The sequence below is a fragment of the Dendrobates tinctorius genome, unplaced genomic scaffold, assembly GCF_039654945.1.
Source record: "Dendrobates tinctorius isolate UK_male_01 unplaced genomic scaffold, ASM3965494v1 ptg000237l, whole genome shotgun sequence".
Lineage (NCBI taxonomy): Eukaryota > Metazoa > Chordata > Amphibia > Anura > Dendrobatidae > Dendrobates > Dendrobates tinctorius.
In genome coordinates this window covers 521275-546376 of record NW_027361904.1, presented here as the reverse complement: position 1 = coordinate 546376, position 25102 = coordinate 521275, and the positions used below count along the sequence as shown (strand labels likewise).

General features: G+C 45.5%; 1 protein-coding gene across 3 annotated transcripts in view; it reads right to left on the bottom strand.

Annotated features, from left to right (window-relative positions):
* LOC141060414 (zinc finger BED domain-containing protein 4-like) overlaps positions 1-21699 on the bottom strand; it is a 40462-nt gene extending 18763 nt beyond the window's left edge. The window contains exons 1-3 of one of the 3 annotated variants that reach the window (XM_073556658.1): positions 21542-21699; positions 17881-17963; positions 16038-16097 (exon numbers count right to left, since the gene is read on the bottom strand). The gene's annotated coding sequence lies outside the window, so the exon portion shown is untranslated. The remainder of the gene's footprint in view (positions 1-16037; positions 16098-17880; positions 17964-21541) is intronic. The other 2 variants (XM_073556659.1, XM_073556660.1) reach the window with 2 other exon arrangements.
* Positions 21700-25102: the final 3403 nt, after the last annotated feature.

The window sequence follows — 25102 nt, the reverse complement described above, 5'->3', positions numbered from 1 at the left end:
ACCTGATGCCTCAAATACTGAGCGGGCCAAGCTCTCTATGAGACGGTCGGTGTGATCCTTGATAGAGGATCCACTAGGTATGGATAACAGGGTTTTAGAGGCCAAGCGTGACACGGGTGGATCTACCGTTGGGGACTCTGCGCATTTCTTACGGAGATCAGGGACGAACAGGTATCTCGCCTCGAGCGCCTTTTGACCTGAGAAACGCCTGTCTGGCCGCTCCCTGTGTTGTTGCACTATGTCCTCAAACTCGGGGTGAGAGCTAAAAACTAATAATAAAAAAGTTTCCAGCTTCCAAATATACAAAAATTTATTCAAGGGATAAGAACAAGGATAAACTGACATGCCCCATCATAGTGGAAAGACACAGCAACGCGTATCGAACAATATGTTCTCTTTCAAGCTTGAAAAAGAACATATTGTTCGATACGCGTTGCTGTGTCTTTCCACTATGATGAGGCATGTCAGTTTATCTTTGTTCTTATGCCTTGAATAAATAAATTTTTGTATATTTGGAAGCTGGAAACTTTTTCATTATTGATTTACTCCACGTGTGGCTTCACGAAATATCCGAGCTTCTACGCACCACTACTAGCCAAGAAAGCAGGTGAGCTGTTTACCTTTATTTTTTGCACATAATGTAGAGCTAAAAACTCTATGCGGCCGCTTTACTCGATTAAATGACACCTTGTGACCCGAGGCCAAGGTGAAATCATCCTCAATCCCTAGAGTCTGGTTGACGGCCTCAATGAGACTGTCGACTGTTTCTCGGTACTCTGGAGTACCTGAATCAAGCGGTTCATCCGAGTCGTAATCTGAGCCTTGCTCGTTAACTGGTGAAGGCGAGCAAGAGACAGAGCTTAAAGATGCCAAAGCACCAGATGGCCCGGGAGACGCTGTGTGGGTTCGTTTCCCCTGCGTCTGCCTAGAGGGAGAGCGGCCCCTGCAGGCCGGAGACTCCTGTGAGGTGGAGGACCCCTCTAAGACAGGCGAGCCGCTATCCCTGCCCCTATCTGGGGCTCGAAGGGACTCGATTGCTCTCGTAAGTGATCCCATGGATTGCAACAGAGAGCCCATTCCGGGGGACTAGGTGCACTGGGCTCAGTCGCAAGGGAGGGCTCCTGGGCACGTTTGGAATCGCAAGCTTCACAAATCCGTTTAGTTTGCTCATGTGGGAAGGCGGACTGATAGGAGGTGCACGCAACGTATAGGAACGTGTGCGCTTTAGCATTTCTGGACATGGTGGCAATGCTAAGTGATATGCAGAGGGCAAAAAAATTGCTTAGCCTCTGGTAAGAAACAGAGGGTGGCCTTCCTCCAGGGGTAGCACTTACCCCAGTCCTGTGTCCCCAGTGTCCAGCCTGCCGACCAGCTGCTCCTTTTTCAAAAAAAGCGCGCCTCGTCGTGTGGGTGGGCCCTCTAAAGGAGAGAGGGCCGCTGGGACGTCATTGTGGTGGAGCTTCTGTCCGTGGCCTAGCTCCAGCAAATGCCGGGGACTAAATTTTTGGCGTCCGCCCGAGGTCCCGGGTCCGCCGGAAGTGGCGTCACGGGGGGCGGGACTTCCGCCCGCAGCCTAGCTCTGGCAGAAGCCAGGGACTAAATTTTAGGCGTGCGCCTGGACCCGGGGCATGACCGCTGGGAGCAGGGGCCTGGGCAGGAAAAAAATGCGCCGCCTGCCACACTGTGTGGCGCACCCCGCGGAAGCCAGAGGGTGGGGGCCGAAAACTAAGTGCTGACTCGGGGGTCTACAGGAGCCCTCCCAGCCCACCTCCTTCCACGCCTCACCCCTAGACGTCCGGATGATCCTCAGGTTGGGGGGGGAAGGGGGGCTGCAAAAAACATACGAAGGACGGTGCAGGCACCCTAACTCCATCTTTTCTTTATGGGATGAGGAGAGGGACCGTCCGCCACCTTCCATCACCGCTGTCTGGCATTGGTGATACAGTGGGGCAGCACGGACTATTCGTAGGCCTCTGTACAGCCTAGGGTTTCACTACCTTAGGGTGGTCAGGGCTCAGTCCGGCATCATGTCCCACGTCGCGGGAGAGGATACGTGGAGGCGACACTCGCACGTTCTCGCCCGTTGTTGGTTTGTTGAGCTCGGACGCTTTCAATAGGGTCCGTCGCCCCGGTCTCATCTTCATAGAAAAAAGGAAAAAAAAAAATGACAGTGTCTCGAAAAAAGACCAGACGTGTGCCTCCAACGGACACTAAGCAAGAACTGGTTTCGCCTGCAACCAAGGCAAGGGTGTATACTGCGGAGGAGGAGCTAACCTTTTTTTTTTCATTCACTTAGTGTCAGCCTCCAGGCGGCAGTAACATACACCTACAGTACCTGTGTCCCCCAATGAGGCGAAGGAGAAAAAATCATACCACAAGATATGGCCTTCCCAAAACCCTGTCTGATGACAAATGCACATATAACAGGATGCAGCAGGCCTCCACTAACAAGGGCAAGGAGCAGCATAGGTGCACACTACTGATAAAAACAACCACCCCACACCTACCAGACCATGGAGGGGTTAGCTGCCTAGTAGAAAAAATGCAGATAGATAAAGCTTGCATAGGACTATTCTTATTGATTATTATTATTGTTATGCTGTAATGTCGTCTGTACAAGTCCCCTCTGAAATGTAAAGTGCTGCGGAATATGTCGGCGCTATAGAAATAAAATTTATTATTATTATTATTATAGGACGCCAGTCACACAGGCAAGTGTGATGCAAAGTGTCTGGCTTGCAACCTATTAATGATGTTAGCTGCTTTGGTGTTAGTGTTAGAGACTCGCAAATATGAGGAGCCGTGACGTGGCTTGCGGGCTTAATCTATTTTGGCCAAAATACTAACCAATACCTCATTTAATGTACTCATTGTATGCATTAATTTTTTGCACTTATATCAGTTTTCGCAGGATGCAGCCGGGCCTCTTTCTGTTGGCTTGGTCTATTCGGGCGTCTGTCACTCTGTGTTGCATACTATAGTGCTGGAGCAGCCCGCCTGATAATACTATTGCGTCATTAACCCCTTTCTGACATGAGACATACTATCCCGTCCATGGGACCCGGGCCCCGATGCCCATGGACGGGATAGTACGTCTAGCGAGATGAGCGGCGCTGATCGCGGCCAGGTTTCAGCTGATTATCACAGCTGACAGCCGGCACTATGTGTCAGGGGTGGTCACGGACCGCAGTGTACCGGGGGTTTAGGGAAGCATCTGCAGGGAGGGGGCTCCTTCCGTGCTTCCCTGAGCCCCACGGAGCAGCGTGATGTGCAGCGCTGCTCCGGGGGCCTCCTTCCCTGAAGGTCTCCAGATCCAATATGGTGGCGGGGACCTTCGGGGGCCTGCAGGGATCCGGCTTCCTCATGCCTGCAAAGCGCCGGCATTAGAAAGCCTCCAGCCGTGCCTGTGTCAGATCTCTGATCTGTCACAGCGATCTGTGATGTGACAGATCAGCGATCTGTCACATGACAGTGATGTCCCCCCTGGGACAGTATAATAAAGTTTAAAAAAAAAAAGTGTAAAAATAATTTATTAAAAAAAAAACCGCTAAATAAATGTAAAAAAAAAATATTCCCTAATAAATTCATTTTTTGGAAATAAAAAAAACCCCAAAACAATAAAAGTACACATATTTAGTATCGCCGCGTTCGAAACGACCCGCCCTATAAAACTGTCCCATTAGTTAACCCCTTTAGCGAACCCCTTAAAAAATAAAAATAAAAAACGAAGCAAAAAATAATGCTTTATTATTATACCGCCGGACAAAAAGTGCTATAACGCGCAATCAAAAGACGGATATAAATATCCATGGTACCGCTGAAAACGTTATCTTGTCCCGCAAAAAACGAGCCACCACACAGCATCATCAGCGAAAAAATAAAAAAGTTATAGCTCGCAGAATAAAGCGATGCAAAAATAATTATTTTTTATATAAAATTGTTTTCAGTGCATAAAACTGACAAAACATAAAAAAAGACATAAATGTTTTTATTTCCATTTTCCCATTAGGGTTAGGGCTGAGGTCAGGGGTGTGTTAGGGTTAGAGTTGGAGTTATAATTGGGGGTTTCCACTGTTTGGGCACATCAGGTGCTCTCCAACTGCAACATGGCGTCTGATCTCAATTCCAGCCAATTCTGCGTTCAAAAAGTCTAATGGTGCTCCTTCCCTTCCAAGCTCTGCCATGCGCCCAAACAGTGTTTTACCCCCAAATATGGGGTATCAGCCTACTCAGGACAAATTGCAAAACAACTTCTCCTGTTACCCTTAGGAAAATAAAAAATTGGGGGCAAAAATATCATTTTTGTGGAAAAAAATATGATTTTTTTATTTTCGCGCCCGGCCGTTATAAACTTCTGTGAAGCACTTGGGGGTTCAAAGTGCTCACCACACACCTAGATAAGTTCCATGGGGGTCTAGTTTCCAAAATGGGGTCCCTTGTGGGGACTTTCAATAGTTTAGGTACATCAGAGGCTCTCCAAACGCGACATGACACCCGCAGACCATTCCATCAAAGTCTGCATTCCAAAACGTCACTACTTCCCTTCCAAGCCCCGACGTGTGCCCATACAGTAGTTTTCTCCCACATATGGGGTATCAGCGTACTCAGGACAAATTGGACAACAATTTTTGGGGACCAATTTCTCCTGTTACCCTTGGGAAAATAAAAAAATTAGGGACTAAAAGATCATGTTTGTGGAAAAAATGTGATTTTTTTTTTTTAATTTTACGACTGTACGTTATAAACTTCTGTGAAGCCCTGGGAGGTTCAAAGTTCTCACCACAAATCTAGATAAGTTCCTTAGGGGGTCTATTTTCCAAATTGGTGTCATTTGTGGTTTCTTTCCACTGTTTTGGCACATCAGGGGCTTTCCAAACGCGACATGGAGTCCAATCTCAATTCCAGCCATAAAAGTCAAATGGCGCTGCTTCCCGTCCGAGCTCTGCCATGCGCCCATATAGTGGTTTATCCCCACATGTGGGGTATCAGCGTACTCAGGACAAATTGCACAATAACTTTTAGGGTCCTGTTACCCTTGGGAAAATAAAAATTGGGGGTGAAAAGATCATTCTTGTGGAAAAAATATGATTTTATAATTGTACGGCTGTAAGTTATAAACTTCTGTGAAGCCCTTGTGGGTTCAAAGTTCTCACCACATATCTAGATAAGTTCCTTGGGGGGGGGTCTAGTTTCCAAAATGGGGTCACTTGTGGGGGCTTTGCACTGTTTAGGCACATCAGGGGCTCTCCAAACGTGACATGGTGACCGATCTGAATTCCAGCCAATTTTGCATTGAAAAAGTCAAACGGCGCTCCTTCACTTCTGAGCTCTGCCATGCGCCCAAACAGTGGTTTCCCCCCCTCATGTCAGGTATCAGCGTACTCAGGAGAAATTGCACAATAACTTTTGCAGTCCAATTTCTCCTGTTACCCTTGGTAAAATAAAAAAATTGGACCTGAAGTAATTCTTTTGTGAAAAAAAGTTAAATGTTCATTTTTTTAAAACATTCAAAAAATTCCTGTGAAGCACCTGAAGGGTTAATAAACTTCTTGGATGTGGTTTTGAGCACCTTGAGGGGTGCAGTTTTTAGAATGGTGTCACTTTTGGGTATTTTCTATCATATAGACCCCTCAAAGTGGCTTCAAATGTGATGTGGTCCTAAAAATAAAATGGTGTTGCAAAAATGAGAAATCGCTGGTCTACTTTTAACCCTTATAACTTCCTAACAAAAAAATTTTGGTTCCAAAATTGTGCTGATGTAAAGTAAACATGTGGGAAATGTTATTTATTAAGTTTTTTGTGTGCCGTATCTCTGTGATTTAAGGGCATAAAAGTTCAAAGTTGGAAATTGTGAAATTTTCAAAATTTTTGCCAAATTTCTGTTTTTTTTCACAAATAAACGCAAGATATATGAATAAAATTTTACCACTAACATGAAGGACAATATGTCACGAGAAAACAATGTCAGAATCACCGGGATCCATGGAAGCGTTCCAGAGTTATTACCTCATAAAGGGACAGTGGTCAGAATTGTAAAAATTGGCCCGGTCATGAACGTGCAAACCACCCTTGGGGGTAAAGGGATTAATAGATTGCACGCCAATCACTTTGCATCCCACTTGCCTGTGTGACTGGCGTCTTATGCAAGCCTTATCTATGTGCATTTTTTCTACTAGGAAGCCAACCCCTCCATGGTCTGGTAGGTGTGGGGTGGTTGTTTTTATCAGTAGTGTGCACCTTTGCTGCTCCTTGCCTCTATTAGTGGAGGCCTGCTGCATCCCGCTATATGTGCATTTGTCATCAGACAGGGTTTTGGGAAGGCCATATCTTGTGGTATGATTTAAAGAAGTTGGCCATGGCTTTAATGTTGATGGCCTATTCTTATGATAGGTCTTTAATTTTTGATTGGTGTGTGCGCGTGACACCCAGGATCCCGACCGATCAGCTGTTCTGTGTCAGTTGGAACTTCCAACTACAGTTACGGAGCTGCTCAGTCTACTCTATAGTGGCCTCGCACTGCGCATATACAGTAGATGGAGCAGCTCCAAAGCCGAGCAGTTCTCACTGCGGCAGACACAGAACAGCTGTTCAGTAGGGCTGTCGTGTCACAATCCAGCCATTGATCACCTATTATAAGGATAGACCAATGTTAAAAGTCTTGGACAACCATCTAAAGCCAGCACATGATGTGGAGTTGGAAAGTCCTCCCTGCTTTAAAAAGTTTCTTGCTACATACAGCAAAGTTTTTGTTTTTTTTTAATTTTCAAACTCAAACTTAATGCAATACATAATATTAATTCAAATATCGTTAACATTAAAAATAAATGAAATACAGATCCAGCTAAGGGCAAGAAGAAAGCGACCACAATCTTTATAAACATATAGTTTTCAGGTTCCTGACCAATCTGCGAGAATAGTAAGGCGTGTGATCTGAAACCACATCAATAAATGTTCCCCAGTTAGCAGGCTCTGTGTGTGATGCCCGCAGCCGGCAGGCATAAATAATTGTTGGTGTGCATACCGCCAATCTGTGACATGTAATATAAACCAGGGAAACCTGCATTCCTGTTTTGAGACATGTCCAAGGCGCATGCATGAACAAAACATTTATCCTGCTCACTTTAGTGGTATCAAATGTGCTAGATCTTAACAATTTCAAAACTAATATTAAGATTTTCCCTAAATACCCCTACCCCCCACACTCCCTCCGTACCATTGAGTATTCTCAAACTGAGCACAAAACTTATTTTTAATCCCCGAAGGAAGAGATGGAATAAATAGAGACCATGTTTTCAAGATTTCCCTGTCATTTTCTCCTTACTAGTTAATGGATTTGGGAATGTTTAGTTTGCAAAAGAGAAGACTGAGAGGAGACTTAATAGCTGTCTACAAATATCTAAAGGGCTGTCACATTGTAGAAGGATCAACTTTATTCTCATTTGCACAAGGAAAGACTAGAAGCAATGGGATGAAACTGAATGGGAGGAGACACAGATTAGATATTAGAAAAAATGTCTTGACAGTTAGAGTGATCAATGAGTGGAACAAGCTGCCACGAAAAGTGGCGAGTTCTCCTTCAATGGAAGTCTTCAAACAGAGGCTGGACAGACATCTGACTGGGATGATTTAGCGAATCCTGCTTTGAGCAGGGGGTTGGACCAGATGGCCCAGGAGGTCCCTTCCAACTCTGCGATTCTATGATTCTATGATTAATGCATCCAGGCAGTCCATTTTGAAAAGGAACATAACCTTAGTGTGAATGAGGGATTGTGGTGGCACTGTCGGGCTCAACCAATGATGCATTATGCTTTTCCTGGTGGCTGAGGCCCAAATCGTTAGTTTCTTTAACCCCTTTCTGCCATATGACGTACTATCTCGTCCATATGCCCTGCGACTTAATTCCCACGGGACGGGATAGTATGTCATATGCGATGAGTGGCGCTCACGGGGGGAGCGCCGCTGATCGCGGCCAGGTGTCAGCTGATTATCACAGCTGACACCCGGCACTATGTGCCAGGGGCGCCCCCGGCACATTAACCCCTGGTTCACTGTGATCAAACATGATCGCAGTGTACCGGGGGCAAAGGGAAGCATCACGCAGGGAGGGGGCTCCCTGTGTGCTTCCCTGAGACCCTCGAAACAGCGCTGAGAAAGCCTCCTCAGTTCCTGTCAGATCGCTGATCTGACACAGTGCACTGCAGATTGTCAGATCAGCGATCTGACACCATATAGTAATGTCCCCACCGGGACAATATAATAAAGTATAAAAAAAAAATCATGTGTAAAAATGTTTAAAAAAATCCCAAATAAATAAATAAAAAAATTCCCTAATAAATTATTTTTTTTTTTGTAAATAAAAAAAACAATAAAAATACACATTTAGTATCGCCGTGTCCGTAACAACATTCCCTATAAAACTGTCCCACTAGTTAACCCCTTTAGTGAACTCCTTCAAAAAAAGGCAAAAAACAATGCTTTATCATCATTCTGCCGAACAAAAACTGCAATAATGCGCGATCAAAAAGACGGATATAAATAAATATGGTACCGCTGGAAACATCATCTTGTCCTGCCAAAAACGAGCCGCCATACAGTGTCATCAGCAAAAAGATATAAAAGTTATAGCTCGCAGAATAAAGTGATGCAAAAATAATTATTTTTTATATAAAATTGTTTTTATTGTATAAAAGCGCCAAAACATAAAAAAAATATAAATGAGGTATCACTGTAATTGTACTGACCCGAAGAATAAAACCGCCTTATCAATTTTACCGGACGCGGAACGGTGTAAACGCACCCCCCCAAAAAAAAGAAATTCATGAAACGCTGTTTTTTGTTCATTCTGTGTCCCAAAAATCGGAATAAAAAGCGATCAAAAAATGTCACGCGACCGAAAATGGTACCAATAAAAATGTCAACTCGGCCCGCAAAAAATAAGACCTCACATGACTCGGTGGGTCAAAATATGGAAAAATTATAGCTCTCAATATGTGGTGATGCAAAAACTATTTTTACAATAAAAAGCGTCTTTTAGCGTGTGACAGCCGCCAAACATAAAAACCGCCACAAATAGTAAATCAAACCCCCCGTTATCACCCCCTTAGTTAGGGAAAAATAATAAAATTAAAAGAAAATGTATTTATTTCCATTTTCCGATTAGGGTCAGGGCTGAGATTAGGGATAGGAATTGGGGGGGGGTTCCACTGTTTGGGCACATCAGGTGCTCTCCAAACACAACATGGCATCTGATCTCAATTCCAGCCAATTCTGTGTTGAAAAAGTCAAACGGTGCTCCTTTCCTTCCAAGCTCTGCCATGCGCCCAAACAGTGGTTTACCCCCACATATGGGGTATCAGCCTACTCAGGACAAATTGCAGAACAACTTTTGGGGTCCAATTTCTCCTGTTACCCTTAGGAAAATAAAAAAATTAGGGGCAAAAATATGATTTTTGTGGAAAAAATATGATTTTTTAATTTTACGGCTGTACTTTATAAACTTCTGTCAAGCACTTGGGGGTTCAAAGTGCTCACCACACATCTAGATAAGTTCCTTGGGGGTCTAGTTTCCAAAATGGGGTCACATGTGTCGGATTTCCACTGTTTAGGCACACCAGGGGCTCTCCAAACGTGACATGGCGTCCGATCTCAATTCCAATTTTGCGTTGAAAAAGTCAAACAGCGCTCCTTCTCTTCTGAGCTCTGCCATGCGCTAAAACAGTGGTTCCCCCCCACATATCAGGTATCAGCGTACTCAGGACAAATTGCACAATAACTTTTATGGTCCAATTTTTCCTATTACCCTTGGTAAAATAAAAAAAATATTTTTTTTGTGAAAAAAGTTAGTTTTTTTAAATATTCAAAAAATTCCTGAGAAGCACCTGAAAGGTTAATAAACTTCTTGAATGTGGTTTTGAGTACCGTCAGGGGTGCAGTTTTTAGAATTGTGTCACTTTTGGGTATTTTCTATCATATAGACACCTCAAAGTGACTTCAAATGTGATGTGGTCCCTAGAAAAACATGGTATTGCAAAAAATGATAAATCGCTGGTCAACTTTTAACCCTTATAACTTCCTAACAAAAAAAAAAATTTGGTTCCAAATTTGTGCTGATGTAAAGTAAACATGTGGGAAATGTTATTTATTAAGTTTTTTGAGTGCCATATCTCTGATTTAAGGGCAAAAAAATTCAAAAGTTAGAAAATTGCGAAATTTTCTAAATTTTCACCAAATTTCCGTTTTTTTCACAAAATAAACGCAAGTTATATCAATGAAATTTTACCACTAACATGCTGTCCATATCCTCCTTCTTCTCTTCTCGCTTGCTCAAACTGAATGTAGACACATCTGAACTGATCATCTTTACTCCATCTCACAGATCCTTCTTACCCGACTTATCTATAACAATTGACAGCATCACACTTTACCCCGTACCAGAGGTCCGCTGCCTCGGAGTAACCCTTGACTCTGCCCTGTCCTTCAAACCGCACATCCAAGCTCTCTCCACCTCCTGTCGCCTCCAGCTAAAAAATATTTCCAGAATCCATCCCTTCCTGAAACCTCATTCTACTAAAATGCTTGTACATGCCCTCATCATATCCCACCTCGACTATTGCAACATCCTTTTCTGTGGCCTCCCTGCTAACACCCTCGCACCTCTCCAGTCCGTCCTTAACTCTGCCGCCCAACTAATTCATCTCTCTCCTCGCTACTCCTCCGCTTCTCCCCTCTGCAAATCTCTTCACTGGCTCCCATTCCCTCAGCGTATCCAATTCAAATTACTAATGATGACCTAGAAGGCCATCTATAACCTGTCTCCCCCATATGTCTCTGAGCTAATTTCTCGATACCTTCCCTCGCGTAATCTCCGGTCATCTCAAGACCTCCTTCTCTCCTCCACACTTATTCGCTCCTCACCCAACCGCCTCCAAAACTTCTCCCGAATAGCCCCCCATCCTCTGGAACTCTTTGCCCCAACATGTCCGACTATCAACCACAATCGGATCCTTCAGACGGAACCTGAAAACCCATCTCTTCAGGAAAACCTACAGCCTGCAATGACCCCGCTACCACCTCCTCTCTCACCACTACCGGTGATATCACCTCAACCATCACTGGAACTGCTGCAACCCCCCAACCTACTGTCTCCTTCCCACTAGCCTGTAGAATGTAAGCCCGAAAGGGCAGGGTCCTCTCTCCCCTCTATATCAGTCTGTGATTGTTAGTGTATTTACTGTAAGTGATATCTGTACTTTGTATGTAACCCCTTCTCATGTACAGCACCATGGAATCAATGGTGCTATAGAAATAAATAATAACATGAAGTACAATATGTCACGAGAAAAACAATGTCAGAATCACGGGATCCATGGAAGCGTTCCAGAGTTATTACCTCATAAAGGGACAGTGGTTAGAATTGTAAAAATTGGACCGGTCATTAATGTGCAAACCACCCTTGGGGGTAAAAGGGGTTAATATGTTTGGGTAGTTTACCCTGGGCTTCCTCCAGTATATTAAAGACAGCTCATTGTGGTGTAAGCAGAAACGAGACCTCCTGCAGTTTCTCATGTAATGTTCCCCACAGCCCCTGTATTTTTGTACAACTCCACAGATGGTGGTAGATGTTGGTGTTTCGTGCTTTGCATTTAGAGCATGAATAAGATGTTGAGAGAGACATCCTAGACTGGATATAAGGGGTGATGTATGCCCTGTGTAGGATCAGTAGAGCCATATCAGTATAACCACTGTACGCTGAGATCTTCCTTTGTGCTATCGTGGCCTCCAGGAAGTCGCCCGCCTCTAAACCCGGCATATCTTTTGACCATCTCGTTGGTCCAGTGTTTCGCCCCTCCCATGACAAACTTTTGTGTAGTAGCGAGTATATACTACTTGAGGATTCCCCTTGTAATCTCTCATTCCTGAGAAACCCATCCATGCCGTCCCCCCCATAGCCTATGCCTCCACCAGAGACACATTTTTGGACCAAACTTCGTGCCTGAAGAATTAGAAAAGGGTTATTATTAAACAGCGGACAACTTTGTGACGCTGAATCAAAAGAGAGCATGGAGAATCTGAGGTCAATTAAGTCTATTGCCAGAATGCATCCCTGATCTGCGAGAATTCTATAAGACAAAGGTGGAAAGCCCTTAAGAAACCAGTTACCTAAAAATGGTTGAAATGGGGATAGTCTAGTGTAGTATTTAATTTGCAAAGCCTCCTGCATTGCCTCCACGCCACCACTGTCTGCCATAATGTTGGGTGTTCCTGAATGATATACGGAATTTCCTCATTGCTCAGATGCAATAAGGCGGTCAGCGAAACATGCGGGCATAATTGTTGGTCTAGATTAGTGAAATAAGAGACTCCCCGTATCCAGTCTATAGTGTACCGAAAATTAGCTGCCAAGTTATATTTGCCTATATCTGGAAAATTGATTCCCCCTTCTGCCCTCAATGCCTGTAGCTTTCATAGCCCTATACGTGTCCTACACGATTCTCCTCATATAAATTTCCGGAAAGCCGTATTTAACACATTTGAGGTCTGCTTTAGATAATAGAATTTTTAGTGTTTGAAAAGTGTACATTAGTTTAGGGCGTGCTACCATTTTGATAAGGTGGCAACGACCTGGAAAGAATAATGTGAAATGCTTCCAAGAATTTAAGAGGCTTGTTATTGATGAAATTAGTGGTCTGTAATTAATCCTGTATAAAATTGATGGGTCGCAGGGAGCTGAATAACCAAGTATTTAATAGACTCCTGGCTCCAGTGAAATGGGAACAAAGGGTCAGACAACCTACCAGACCTGAAAAGTGCCTCAGATTTATTGTAATTAATTTTGAAGCCCGAACATCTGCCAAAATCCCCCAGGACCTCCATTATAACTGAAACTGCTTGGGCTGGATTGGCGATGAACAAAAGTATGTCATCAGCAAAAGCTGAAATTTTGACTGAGGTATTTGCAACCCCTATGCCTTCAAACACTGACAGATCCTGAAGGGTTTTCAGCAGTGGGTCCAACGCCACATTAAATAACAGGGGAGACAACGGGCAACCCTGGCGTCTACCCCACTGAATCCCAAAGGGCCTCGATAGAGTGTTATTTATGGACAGCCTGGACACCTGATCTCTATAGATTGCTTTAACAGCATCACAGAACCATGAGCCAAACCCTCTGAATGCCAGTATGTCATGCAGATAGTCCCAGGCCACCCTATCGAATGCCTTAAGGCTAGGGTCACACTGCGTTAACGCTGTAGCATAGCGCAGACGTTTCAACTGCGCTAGCGGTGACGGAGCCTCAGACACTGCAGCCCACGTCCGAGGCTCCGTCACTGAATGACGGCACATCGCGAGCGCACGCCGCTTTACGGCTCCCAAAATTTTATAATGTTCATTGCTGAACCCGTCTGGGCCAGGGGCCTTAGCTATTTTTAATGTATTGATAACCTGAAGAATTTCGGCAGTAGTAATAGGAGAATTAAGAATTTTTCTTTGATCCTCAGTGAGTTTTGGTGCCTCGTTATTTTGTAGGAATTTCGTGCGCTCGCCACCCCACCCTCTGGTTCTGATTTATATAGCTCCCCAAAGAAAGATCTGAACGCATTCACTACCTCCTCGTTTTTGATCAGAATAGGGCCATTATGTTGTTGTATTTTGTGTATCCTCGTAGCTGTTCTGTATGGCCTCGTGAGGAAGGCGAGTACCTTCCCTGGTTTGTTACCCCACTTGAAATATTTATGTTTCTGGTAATGTGGATTGTACAGGGCCAGCTCGTGCGCCAATGCATCTGCTTCCTCTTTGGCCTCTAGAAAATTCTGTTTTGTTAGTGATGCATTGTTGGACTTAAATTCTTTGTACGCTCGGGTTAGTGTTTTCTGCGCTACCAATGTTCGTTCCGATAATCTTTTCTTTTTGTGGCTGACGTAGGAAATAACTTCACCCCTTAATACAGCCTTAGAGGCTGCCCAGTATAGATCTACCTCGTCACAGTGATCCCGATTGTCATTCTTGTAGGCGTCCCAGGAGAGCTGAAGGTATTTTTTGATGTCATCTGACTGATAGAGATACGAGGGGAACCGCCACTTTTTCTCACAATATATCGGGTTCGTTAGACTAGATTTAAATGTTACAGGAGCATGGTCTGATATGTGAATATTTAGAATATCCGACTGCAGTACTGATGATGATGACGAGAGTAATAGTAATCTCGCTCTAATGGGTGCTGTACTCTCCAAATGTCAATCAGACCTAAATGATCTACCAGTGATTGTCTACAGCTCCCGTGTTGTTTCTTGTTGTGTTTGAGTGTTGGACCGGTCCATAGAAGCGTCATGAGCCTCGTTGAAGTCACTACCCACAATTATCTGAGAGGTGTCCCAGCCTGCTATGCTTTCCAATATTTTGGCTCTATTGTAATTTTAACAATGAGAAACCTCCTCATTGGGTCCTCCAGCACCTCTCCGATGTCATAGTGCATTTATTGATCAGTATGGCTACTCCTCGCTGGTTTTTTTTTTTTGAGTATGATCCCTCAGCACACAAAGTATATTTCCTACTATAAAAGGATGGGGGATTATCCTTTATCCAATGTGTTTCTTGTAGGAAAATAATATGAAAATTTGCCCTGTGTAGATAATTCAAAACTTTTTTTTTTTCGCTTAATCTGTAAATTTAACCCATTAACATTTCACGAGCACCAGTGGAGAGAGCGACTCGCGGACCCTTCTAAAATTGTTTGGTTAGCAAAAAGTTTTATATTATTATGCATTTATATAGCGCCATTTATTCCATGGCGCTTTACATGTGAAAAGGGGAAATATAGACAAGTATAGTAAACATGTGTAAGACAAGGGACACACAAGTACAGAAGAAGAGGGGACCCTGCCCGCGAGGGCTCACGGTCTACAGGGATGGGTGAGGATACAGTAGGAGAGGGTAGAGCAGGTCGTGCGGTGGTTCAGTAGACCGAGGATCATTGCAGGCTGTAGGCTTGTCGGAACAGGTGGGTCTTCAGGTTCTTCTTGAAGGTTTCCGTTGATGGTGAGAGTCTGATGTGTTGCGGCAGGGAGTTCCAGAGTATGGGGGAAGCACGGGAGAAGTCTTGTATGCGGTTGTGGGAAGAAGAGATAAGGGGGGAGTAGAGAAGGAGATCTTGAGATGATCGAAGGTTGCGTGCGGGTAGGTACCTAGAGACCATGTCACAGATGTATGGAGGAGACAGGTTGTGGATGGCTTTGTATGTCATGGTTAGGGTTTTGAATTGGAGCCTCTGGGCGATAGGAAGCCGGTGAAGGGCCTGGCATAGGGGGGAGGCTGGGGAATAGCGGGGAGACAGGTGGATTAGTTGGGCAGCAGAGTGTAGGATGGAGTGGAGCGGAGCCAGAGTGCTAGAGGGGAGGCCAGAGAGTAGGAGGTTGCAGTAGTCGAGGCGGGAGATAAGAGCGTGCACTAGTGTTTTTGTGGTTTCATGGTTGAGGAATATTGGGTGCAATTAGACCCAACTAGAAAAAAAAACACCTAAAAAAATTAATGCAAGTCACATAAAAGTATATGTTAGTATACTGTATATGAAACCCTTTAAAAAAAAGGGACTATAAATGGGTTAATTGTAATATTAGGAACAATACACAATAGCTGAAAGCTAGGTGAACAGGGCCTATTACGGTCTTTCAGCTTTTGTGTATTATTGTTCCAGATATTACAATTAACCCGTTTATGGTCCCCTTTTTAAAGGATTTTGTATATACTAACATATACTTTTAAGTTAATTGCAGAAAAAGATATTTTTTAGGTTTTTTCTCTAGTTGGTTCTCATTAATATTTGACCCCATTTGGCTTATCAAAAAAAGTTTTTCCTACAAGAGTGTCATTACAGCAGAAGAGGCTAATTTGCCTATTAAACATCACTAAAAAAAGACCCACCCACTATATACACACACAACAGCTTTAATTTACAAATAATTAAAAAGGGGGGGGCTTCTAAATGATAGAGCAGAGAGGAGACACACGTGAGCAATAGTGATACCTAGTGGTTACACTACCTTGCCGTGATATGGCACCCCCACGAGATGTCTGCTTGCCCTCACTGACCCCAATAGACCCTGCAAAAATAAAGAAAGCACCACTGTGACAAAAAAAAACTTATATGTGACAGTAAAAAGCCATAATGATGGAAACACTGAATGAATGTAAATCTTATCTAGTAAGGTACTCAATTCACAAATATTTTGAATAGTGGGGATCAGGGGTATTGGCTGCTAAGAACAAGCCGTAATCGGGTCTAGTTTGTCAAATAGACATATAGTGGGGAAAAAAAGTATTTAGTCAGCCACCAGTTGTGCAAGTTCTCCCACTTATAAAGATGAGAGAGGCCTGTAATTGACATCATAGACCACAACTATGAGAGTCAAAATGAGAAAACAAATCCAGAAAATCACCGTGTCTGATTTGGTAAGATTTATTTTTCAGATTATGGTGGAATATAAGTATGTGGTCAGTCACAAAAGTTCATCTCTATATTTTGTTATATATCCTTTGTTGGCAATGACAGAGGTCAAACGTTTTCTGTAAGTCTTCACAAGGTTGGCACACACTGTTGGTTGTAGGTTGGCCCATTCCTCCATGCAGATCTCCTCTAGAGCAGTGAGGTTTTGGGCCTGTCGCTGGGCAACACGGACTTTCTAATCCCTCGAAAGGTTTTCTATGGGGTGGCGATCTGGAGACTGGCTAGGCCACTCCAGGACCTTCATATGCTTCTTATGAAGCCACTCCTACGTTGCCCTGGTGGTGTGCTTGGGATCATTATCATGCTGAAAGGCCCATCCACATTTCATCTTCAATGCTGATTGAATGAGGTTTGCACTCAAAATCAATCTCGCCATACATGGCCCTATTCATTCTTTCTTGCACATGGATCCGTCGTCCTGGTACCTTTGCAGAGAAACAGACCCAAAGCATGATGTTGCCACCCCCTTGCTTCACAGTAGGTATGGTGTTCTTTGGATGCAACTCAACATTCTGTCTCCTCCAAACACGACAAGTTTTGTTTCTACCAAACAGATCTACTTTGGTTTCATCAGACCATATGACATTCTCCCAATACTCTTCTGGATAATATAAATGCTCCCTAGCAAACTTCAGACAGTCACGGACATGTACTGGCTTAAGTAGGGGGACACGTCTGGCACTGCAGGATCTGAGTCCCTGGCGGCGTAGTTATTACTGATGGTAGCCTTTGTTATGGTGGTCCCAGCTTTATGCAGGTCATTCACTAGGTCCCCTCGTGGAGCCCCAGATCGAGGGAGATTATCAGTGGTCTTGTATGTCTTCCATTTTCTTATTATTGCTCCCACAGTTGAGTTCATCACACCAAGCTGCTTGCCTAATGCAGATTCAGTCTTCCCAGCCTGGTGCAGGGGTACAATTTTGTTTCTGGTGTCCTTCGACAGCTCTTTGGTCTTCACCATAGTGGAGTTTGGAGTGTGACTGTTTGAGGTTGTGGACAGGTGACTTTTATACTGATAACAAGGTCACACAGGAGCCATTACTACAGGTAATGAGTGGAGGACAGAGGAGCCTCTTACAGAAGAAATTACAGGTCTGTGAGAGCCAGTAATCTTCCATGTTTTTAGGTGACCAAATACTTATATTCCACCATAATTTGCAAAATAAATCTTACCAAATCAGACAAGGTGATTTTCTGGATTTTATTTCTTATTTTGACTGTCATAGTTGTGGTCTATAATGTCAGTTACAAGCGTCTCTCATCTTTCTAAGTGGGAGAACTTACACAATTGGTGGCTGACTAAATACTTTTTCCCCACTGTATCACATACAAGGACACCTGGGATACTGACCCTATTTTTGGCCTGGTAGCATCCCTACCTTGCCGCGGAGGTTGGAGGTTGCTGCGATCAGCACCAGCAGGAGACCATTATGAGAGTAGTGTCTCCTTCCACAGTGGCCAACTGTAAAAATAAGAAAAATAAATTAAAAAAAAATCCATGTACTTACCTGTCCTCATCATCCTGCCCCTGTAATGCTCTTGACCACTCATGCAGAGGAGCCGGGGAGAATAAGGCTAAGTGCACACGTACCGGAACTCTCGCGGAAATTACCGCGAGAATTCCGGAATTCCAGTCCGCGGGAAAATCGCATTTTAAATTCCCGCGATTTTCCCGCGGAAAAACTAGCATTTTGCAAGCGTAATTAGCTTGCAAAATGCTAGCGTTCTCCAAGCGATCTGTAGCATCGCTTGGAGAACTGATTGACAGGTTGGTCACACTCGTCAAACACAGTGTTTGACAAGTGTGACCAACTTTTTACTACTGAGGCCGCCTATGCAGCATCAGTAGTAAAAGATAAAATGTAAGAAAAAATAAAAAATGGTGTTATTCTTACCCTCCGACGTCCCGCGCATCCGTTCCCAGTAATCCTTTGCGAAAATGCCCGCGATGACGTCAGTTCTCGCGGGATCGCGACGTCTCGCGGTAATTCGCGATGACGTCGCGTGAATGACCGCGAGACTTCGCGATCCCGCGAGATCGGACGCCATCGCGAGCATTTTCGCAAAGGACTACTGGGAACGGGAGCGTGAAGAGAAGCGGAAAGACTGCGCGGGACGCCGGAGGGTGAGAATAACAATATTTTTTATTTTTAAATTCTTTTTTTTACAGGGATATGGTACCCAAAGCCCGGAGGACAGTCTCCTCTCCTCCGGACCGTGGGAACCATCCGCAAATGTTCTGCTTACTTTCCGCATGGTGGGCACAGCCACATGCAGGAAGTAAGCGGAACAATGCATTCCTATGGGTGCGGGATCGCCGCGATTCCGCAAATTAATGAGCATGCTGCGGTTTTTACCGCGAAGCGATTCCGCCGCGGTAAAAACCGCAGCATTAGCACAGCATTGCGGAATCCCATAGGAATGCATGGGATGCTTATTTTTTGCGTTTTCGCGGCAAAATCGCGCGGTTAAAACAGCCGCGGAAACGCGAAAAAAACGCCACGTGTGAACTCAGCCTAACGCCTGCAGCGAGCGGACCTCAGTGAGTGATAGTGCCATAAAAGTACAATCTCTATTTAAATCTAAAATTAACATGATCTGTAAAAACTATACAAGAAAAAAAAAAAATTTAATGCCAGAATTGTGGGGTTCTGGTCACAAAGCCACAAAAAAAATGCATCATATGTACCCCTACATTTATATATATATATCTCTACTATATAAAGCTCAAAGTGTGTGTGTGTGTATGTGTGTATGTCCGGGATTGGCATCCGCACCGTCACAGCTACAGCCACAAAATTTGGCACAGTCACACGTCTAGACCCCGAGAGCGTCCTAGGCTTTGTTGTGAGGCGAAATTTTAACCCCGCACGTTCCAATTCACCAATTTTGCCCCTATCTACATAATGGGGAAACAGTGTGTGTGTGTATCAAGCCCCGCCCCTCATTATGATGTCATAATGATTGACTATGGGATGGAGGATATGTATGATGGGTATATGGGCACTGGACTATGGGATGGTGGATATGTATGATGGGTATATGGACACTCGACTATGGGATGGAGAATACGTATGATGGGTATATGGGCATGGGACTATGGGATGGAGGATATGTATGATGAGTATATGGGCCCGGGACTATGGGATGGAGGATGTGTGATGGGTATATGGGCATGGGACTATGGGATGGAGGATGTGTGATGGGTATATGGGCCCGGGACTATGGGATGGAGGATATGTATGATGGGTGTATGGGCATGGGACTATGGGATGGAGGATATGTATGATGGGTATATGGACATGGGACTATGGGAGGGAGGATATGTATGATGGGTATATGGACATGGGACTATGGGATGGAGGATATGTATGATGAGTATATGGGCATGGGACTATGGGATGGAGGATGTGTGATGGGTATATGGGCATGGGACTATGGGAGGGAGGATATGTATGATGGGTATATGGACATGGGACTATGGGATGGAGAATATGTATGATGGGTATATTGGCATGGGACTATGGGATGGAGGATGTGTGATGGGTATATGGGCATGGGACTATGGGAGGGAGGATATGTATGATGGGTATATGGACATGGGACTATGGGAGGGAGGATATGTATGATGGGTATATGGACATGGGACTATGGGATGGAGAATATGTATGATGGGTATATGGGCATGGGACTATGGGATGGAGGATGTGTGATGGGTATATGGGCATGGGACTATGGGAGGGAGGATATGTATGATGGGTATATGGGCACTCGACTATGGGATGGAGGATATGTATGATGGGTATATGGGCACGGGACTATGGGATGGAGGATAATTATAATTTGCTATAACCACAGTTAGTTACTATGCCCGGGCTCTTCAGCTAGTATATATATATCTCCCAGGTGCTTTGGAAAAATGCAACTTAAGTATTTTTTTTTTTTGTTATGAATTTATCATTTTTTTTTCACTACAATAAAGTTAAAAAAAAAACCACCACAAGCCCACACAAATTTTTTATTTTCCTACTGACAAAGTCAAAGTTGCAGCTCTTAGGCTGTGTTCACACGTAGCGTTTTTTTTTTGCGTTTTCGCGGCGATTTTAAACGCGTGATTTTGCACGAAAGGGAAAATCTGCAGCCATAGGAATGCATTGTTCCGCTTACTGTGTGTGTGGCTGTGCCCACCATGTGAAAAGTAAGCAGAACATGTGCGGATGGTTCCCACGGTCCGGAGGAGAGGAGACTGTCTTCCGGGCACCAGATCCCTGTAAAAAATAGAATTAAAATAAAAAATCGCCATCTTCTCACCTCCCGCCATCCCGCGCAGCGTCCCCAGGCCTCAGCGATGCTCCCGGCAGGTCCCGCTCCCAGGGAGGCCGTGCAGGAATGACCCCAGGTGACATCGCGGTCTCGCGATACTGAGACGTCAGAGGTCATTGTGGCAATGCATCCCTGGGAACGGGAGCTGCCGGGAGCACCGCGAGGATCGGGAACGCTGCGCGGGACGGCGGAAGGGGAGAAAAACACCATCCTTTTATTATGTTTAACATTAGATCTTTTTCCTACTGATGCCGCAGCCTCAATAGTGAAGAGTTGGTCACACACGAGGTCTGACGAGTGTCAGCGACCCGTCCGTCAGTTCTCCAGGCGACGCTACAGATCGCTGGGAAAACGCTAATTACTCCGCAAATTGCTCGTTTCTCCGCAGGAAATAGGTGGAATTAACATGCGGCTTCCTCCCATATTTCCCGCGGAATGGAATTCCGGAACATAGAAGAAGGGGACGGAAAAATGAAAGAGGAGCAACAACAAAAAAAAGGAGCCTCCATGATCGCAGCCGTCCCGGGTCCTAGAGGCCGGTGTGGGGTCGCTGCTTCTCCTACTATTCCCTCACAGACGGCGGCTCTCCATACACCGGGCTCCGGCCGCAGCTTCTCGGCCTCAGATTCCTATTATTACTTTCCCACTGGAGCCACAGAAATGAATGAGGCAGAAATCCTCCTCCTCCTCCTCCCTAACCTGAGCTCAGCGCCTCACCTCAGCCTCCACTGCCGGCAACCACCACTGTCCACCGCTGCCAGTTATGGGTCCTCCCCGAACGATCCGAGGCGATGAGCCGGCTCCTGGTGAACGACAAGGCCCGACTCCCCACCTGCAGCGGAGCGCTGTGTGCTTCTTCCTGCCGGGCTGGGGGCGGGGAGGAGTCGGGGAGGAGACTTAGTAGTGATGGGAAGTTCGGCTCTTTTTGGTGATCCGGCTCTTTTGGCTCTTTAAACGACTCTTTTTTAAAATAGAAATCCGTTTTCCACAGTCATCGTTCTAAGTCTTTGCCTGTACAGTGAGGCCTCATTATACCCCTGTATAAGGATCTAGTGACGCAGTGTAGACTGTTATTCAGCATTGCTGTGTCCTCAGATTGTCAGCTCTTGTGATCAGGCCCCTGCTCCTCGCTCCGGTCTCTCCTGTACAGTGAGGCCTCATTATACCCCTGTATAAGGATCTAGTGACGCAGTGTAGACAGTTATTCAGCATTGCTGTCTCCTCAGATTGTCAGCTCTTGTGATCAGGCCCCTGTTCCTCGCTCCGATCTCTCCTGTACAATGAGTCCTCATTATACCCCTGTATAAGGATCTAGTGACGCAGTGTAGACTGTTATTCAGCATTGCTGTCTCCTCAGATTGTCAGCTCTTGTGATCAGGCCCCGGCTCCTCGCTCCGGTCTCTCCTGTACAGTGAGGCCTCATTATACCCCTGTATAAGGATCTAGTGACGTAGTGTAGACTGTTATTCAGCATTGCTGTCTCCTCAGATTGTCAGCTCTTGTGATCAGGCCCCGGCTCCTCGCTCCGGTCTCTCCTGTACAGTGAGGCCTCATTATACTCCTGTATAAGGATCTAGTGACGCAGTGTAGACTGTTATTCAGCATTGCTGTTTCCTCAGATTGTCAGCTCTTTTGATCAGGCCCCTGCTCCTCGCTCCGGTCTCTCCTGTACAGTGAGGCCTCATTATACCCCTGTATAAGGATCTAGTGACACAGTGTAGACTCTTATTCAGCATTGCTGTGTCCTCAGATTGTCAGCTCTTGTGATCAGGCCTCTGCTCCTCGCTCCGGTCTCTCCTGTACAGTGAGGCCTCATTATACCCCTGTATAAGGATCTAGTGACGCAGTGTAGACAGTTATTCAGCATTGCTGTCTCCTCAGATTGTCAGCTCTTGTGATCAGGCCCCTGCTCCTCGCTCCAGTCTCTCCTGTACAGTGAGGCCTCATTATACCCCTGTATAAGGATCTAGTGACACAGTGTAGACTGTTATTCAGCATTGCTGTGTCCTCAGATTGTCAGCTCTTGTGATCAGGCCCCTGCTCCTCGCTCCGGTCTCTCCTGTACAGTGAGGCCTCATTATACCCCTGTATAAGGATCTAGTGACACAGTGTAGACTGTTATTCAGCATTGCTGTCTCCTCAGATTGTCAGCTCTTGTGATCAGGCCCCTGCTCCTCGCTCCGGTCTCTCCTGTACAGTGAGGCCTCATTATACCCCTGTATAAGGATCTAGTGACGCAGTGTAGACAGTTATTCAGCATTGCTGTCTCCTCAGATTGTCAGCTCTTGTGATCAGGCCCCAGCTCCTCGCTCCGGTCTCTCCTGTACAGTGAGGTCTCATTATACTCCTGTATAAGGACCTAGTGACGCTGTGTAGACTGTTATTCAGCATTGCTGTCTCCTCAGATTGTCAGCTCTTGTGATCAGGCCCCGGCTCCTCGCTCCGATCTCTCCTGTACAGTGAGGCCTCATTGTACCCCTGTATAAGGATCTAGTGATGCAGTGTAGACTGTTATTCAGCATTGCTGTCTCCTCAGATTGTCAGCTCTTGTGATCAGGCCACTGCTCCTCGCTCCGGTCTCTCCTGTACAGTGAGGCCTCATTATACCCCTGTATAAGGATCTAGTGACGCAGTGTAGACTGTTATTCAGCATTGCTGTTTCCTCAGATTGCCAGCTCTTGTGATCAGGCCCCTGCTCCTCGCTCCAGTCTCTCCTGTACAGTGAGGCCTCATTATACTCCTGTATAAGGATCTAGTGACGCAGTGTAGACTGTTATTCAGCATTGCTGTCTCCTCAGATTGTCAGCTCTTGTGATCAGGCCACTGCTCCTCGCTCCGCTCTCTCCTGTACAGTGAGGCCTCATTATACTCCTGTATAAGGCTCTAGTGACGCAGTGTAGACTGTTATTCAGCATTGCTGTCTCCTCAGATTGTCAGCTCTTGTGATCAGGCCACTGCTCCTCGCTCCGGTCTCTCCTGTACAGTGAGGCCTCATTATACCCCTGTATAAGGATCTAGTGACGCAGTGTAGACTGTTATTCAGCATTGCTGTTTCCTCAGATTGCCAGCTCTTGTGATCAGGCCCCTGCTCCTCGCTCCAGTCTCTCCTGTACAGTGAGGCCTCATTATACACCTGTATAAGGATCTAGTGACGCAGTGTAGACTGTTATTCAGCATTGCTGTGTCCTCAGATTGTCAGCTCTTGTGATCAGGCCCCTGCTCCTCGCTCCGGTCTCTCCTGTACAGTGAGGCCTCATTATACTCCTGTATAAGGATCTAGTGACGCAGTGTAGACTGTTATTCAGCATTGCTGTCTCCTCAGATTGTCAGCTCTTGTGATCAGGCCACTGCTCCTCGCTCCGGTCTCTCCTGTACAGTGAGGCCTCATTATATCCCTGTATAAGGATCTAGTGACGCAGTGTAGACTGTTATTCAGCATTGCTGTCTCCTCAGATTGTCAGCTCTTGTGATCAGGCCTCTGCTCCTCGCTCCGGTCTCTCCTGTACAGTGAGGCCTCATTTTACCCCTGTAGAAGGATCTAGTGACGCAGTGTAGACTGTTATTCAGCATTGCTGTGTCCTCAGATTGTCAGCTCTTGTGATCCGGCCCCTGCTCCTCGCTCCGGTCTCTCCTGTACAGTGAGGCCTTATTATACCCCTGTATAAGGATCTAGTGACGCAGTGTAGACTGTTATTCAGCATTGCTGTTTCCTCAGATTGTCAGCTCTTGTGATCCGGCCCCTGCTCCTCGCTCCGGTCTCTCCTGTACAGTGAGGCCTTATTATACCCCTGTATAAGGATCTAGTGACGCAGTGTAGACTGTTATTCAGCATTGCTGTGTCCTCAGATTGTCAGCTCTTGTGATCCGGCCCCTGCTCCTCGCTCCGGTCTCTCCTGTACAGTGAGGCCTTATTATACCCCTGTATAAGGATCTAGTGACGCAGTGTAGACTGTTATTCAGCATTGCTGTGTCCTCAGATTGTCAGCTCTTGTGATCAGGCCCCGGCTCCTCGCTCCGGTCTCTCCTGTACAGTGAGGCCTCATTATACCCCTGTATAAGGATCTACTGACACAGTGTAGACTGTTATTCAGCATTGCTGTCTCCTCAGATTGTAAGCTCTTGTGATCAGGCCCCTGCTCCTTGCTCCGGTCTCTCCTGTACAGTGAGGCCTCATTATACCCCTGTATAAGGATCTAGTGACGCAGTGTAGACTGTTATTCAGCATTGCTGTGTCCTCAGATTGTCAGCTCTTGTGACCAGGCCCCTACTCCTCGCTCC